This window comes from Herpailurus yagouaroundi, unplaced genomic scaffold, assembly GCF_014898765.1.
Source record: "Herpailurus yagouaroundi ecotype Mexico unplaced genomic scaffold, PumYag 248, whole genome shotgun sequence".
NCBI lineage: Eukaryota > Metazoa > Chordata > Mammalia > Carnivora > Felidae > Herpailurus > Herpailurus yagouaroundi.
The window spans coordinates 4,568,469-4,571,563 of record NW_024412465.1 but is presented as its reverse complement, the minus strand read 5'-3'; the positions used below and the strand labels follow the sequence as shown (position 1 = coordinate 4,571,563).

Below are 3,095 nucleotides of genomic sequence, written 5' to 3'. Positions count from 1 at the left end.
TTAAAAAAAAAAAAAAAAAAGCACAAAGCCAGATACAGCAGGAGGTTGGAGGGTCCCGGGAGGCTGTGTTTAAAAAACCTCATGTACTTGTGAGTTGGGGTGGATGAGTTCTGATGTTCCTGTGAGCTCAGAAGGGGTTTGCGGCATGATAAGAAGTCACGTGTAACATAGGAGTCCAGCCCACGGGGACCCCCCGCAGTGTTTCCTCTGGGTTCTTTCTCCTGAAGACGTGACCTGTGCCACTGTTGGATACAAACATTGCTTTCTTCAATGCAATGAAGGTTGTAGCTGAGCCTGTGTGGGGCGTGTGGCCCTAAGAGACAGATCCGCGTCCGATAGCAACTTTGGAACAAGCCTGTGCAACCCTGACCCTGAGTTCCCTGGGGCCAGTCATTTACTGCAGGCATGACTCTGCCTCTCTTTCTACGCCTTGCCTTGCTAACTTCCTGCAATGTGGTCTGTTTTTGTTTGTTTGTTTGTTTGTTATGTAGAAGTGAGGATCGCAGCTCCTGGGGGGCTCAGTTGGTTAAGCATCCGGCTCAGGTCATGATCTCCCAGTTCGTGAATTCGAGCCCCGCGTCGTCGGGCTGTGTGCTGACAACTGGGAGCCTGGAGCCTGCCCCGGATTCTGTGTCTCCCTTTCTCTCTCTGCCCCTCCCCTGCTTGCACTCCGTCTCTCTCAAAGATAAATAAACATTAAAAACAATTTTTTTAATTATACCAAATATGATCAGATCAACTGTGAGCTGCTTGGAACCTTCCTGTTTCTTAAGAAACATTAACACCTGCGTAGGTAAATTACTTTGCATTACAGAACTACAAACGTTATTCCTCATTAATCTGTACTTATATCTGAGCCCCTTCAAGGTCCCTGAAACCCACATTCTACTTATGTGTGGAAATAAAGGAGACTGGTTGGGGGGGGGGCGTAATCATTTTAGATCACTATCCTTTAGGTTTTTCCTTTTTTAAGCATTTTGTCATTCCTGGATAGAAAAAGATAATTTAAAACATAGATCTTTTTTTTTTTTTTAAGTACGAGGAACACCATTTAGGAAATTTAAGGATGTTGTGTGCTGAGCACATTTTCTTTTAAAGTTCATGGAGAATTGAATGTAAAAAATCACTGGATAGTATTTAGAAATAGCAGCATTTGCAGAGAATTCATGTATTTGCTAACTAAGAGATGCCCCTTTATCAAGCTGTAATAGACCTATAACCCTGTATGAGTTACGTTTGTATAACATGATGATTCAATATTTATATACTTAAAAAAAATTTTTAACGTTTTTTCAATTTTGAGAGACAGGGCGAGACAGAGTGTGAGCAGGGGAGGGGCAGAGACAGAGGGAGACACAGAATCCGAAGCAGGTTCCAGGCTCTGAGCTGTCAGCACAGAGCCCGACGCGAGGCTTGAACCCGAGAACTGTGAGATCAGGACCTGAGCTGAAGTCGGATGCTCAACCGACTGAGCCACCCAGGCGCCCCTCAATATTTGTGTATTTTGAGAAAGGATCACCACGGTTAATGTGGAGAACGTCCATCATCACCCAGAGTTCCAATTTCTTCTCTCTTGTGTTGATCCAATATGTTCCTTTCAACATCAAAGCTTTGTGAGAGCAAATAAAGAGATTGAGAGGATGACTTGCTTATTTTTACTTTAAAGCTTTATTCGACTTTTAAAATAATAGGTATTATTTGTTGACAGAGCTCGGATTTATAGAAACACTGAGCAGAAAGTATGGAGAGTTTACATATGCCCTGCTTCTTCCTAAACACGCCCAATTTTATCTGTTTCTAACATCTGCATCGGTGTGGTGCATGTGGTGCAATTGCTACACTATTATTAACTAGGGTCCCTCGCGTGTGTCTTCTATACCCTATGGGCTCCAAACAATGGATGCTGATATCTGTCCGCCATGATTGTACGTACAGAATAGTTCCAATGTGCTAACATTCTCCTGTGCTCCATTTATTAAAATTATTTTTTAATGTTTATTTTTGACAGAGAGAGAGCGCACGATGGGGGAAAGTGACACCGAGAGAGAACCCCAGGCAGGCTCTTTAGTGCAGAGCCTGACATGGGGCTCAAACTCATGAACCGTGAGATCATGACCTGAGTGGAAAGCAGGAGTCTGACGCTTCGCGGACTGAGCCAACCAGGTAACACCTGCTCTGTATTTTTTTTTTTAATTCGTCCTTCAGTCCCCAGGATCCCTGGCAAGCACAGATCTTTTACTCTCTTTGGTTTTAAACACATTAAATCTATACAAAATTGCCCATGAGGTTGAAGTGTGTTATCGGGATGTTGAATGGAGTGATCTGGATCCATCACAGTAAATGGGTGTCGTCCCAACGCCCGATGAGGGAGAACACAAAACATACAGACTCTGCCACAGCCTGTGTCCCTGCCTTTCGCTGCCTTGGTTGGGATGGGACGCTGCCTTGTCACTGAGGCGGGCCTTGGGCTCTCTGCCCATTGTTGACACTGGTGCCCACGCGGCAGATGGAAATGCGAGCCTTTGCACCAGCCCTGCTGGGCGGGGGTCTGTTGTTGGGTCTGCCGGGTGCTCGTGGCAGATGGAGATCAGGCCCGAGTCCCCAACGCGGGCAGGATAAATATGCCCAAGCGAAACGTGCGTGGCTTTGTGTGTCTGGCTGCTTGCTGTCATTGTAGCTCTGGACGAGACACCACTTTCAAATGCTGTGTGTGTGTGTGTGTGTGTGTGTGTGTGTGTGTGCTTTAATTCAGGTGACATCCTTACAATAAGTAACTCACGGTTTTGTATGTATGTTGCACCTACAGCACAAGATGAGTTATATGGGTATGGAAAAATATAGAACTTGCATTTAGAGGTGTTTCATCTGCCAAGCAGGAGAAACAGCCTTGAGGACAGGTAACGTATTCGTGAACGACGGTTCTTGTGTGTGTATTGAATGCGTGCTTTCGAGGGTTCTAGGCTGTGCTTTCGAGGTTCTTGGATGTGCTTTCAAGGATTCTAGGATGTGCTTTTGAGGTTCTTGGACGTGCTTTTGAGGGTTCTAGGATGTGGTTTTGAGGTTCTAGGATGTGCTTTTGAGGGTTCTAGGATGTG

The 3,095-nt window shown here is 45.3% G+C and overlaps 1 long non-coding RNA gene across 1 annotated transcript in view; it reads right to left on the bottom strand.

Moving 5' to 3' along the window:
- The window catches only part of LOC121020189 (uncharacterized), a 27,904-nt gene that overhangs the window by 10,210 nt on the left and 14,599 nt on the right, over positions 1–3,095 (bottom strand). The gene's annotated exons all lie outside the window — the stretch shown is intronic.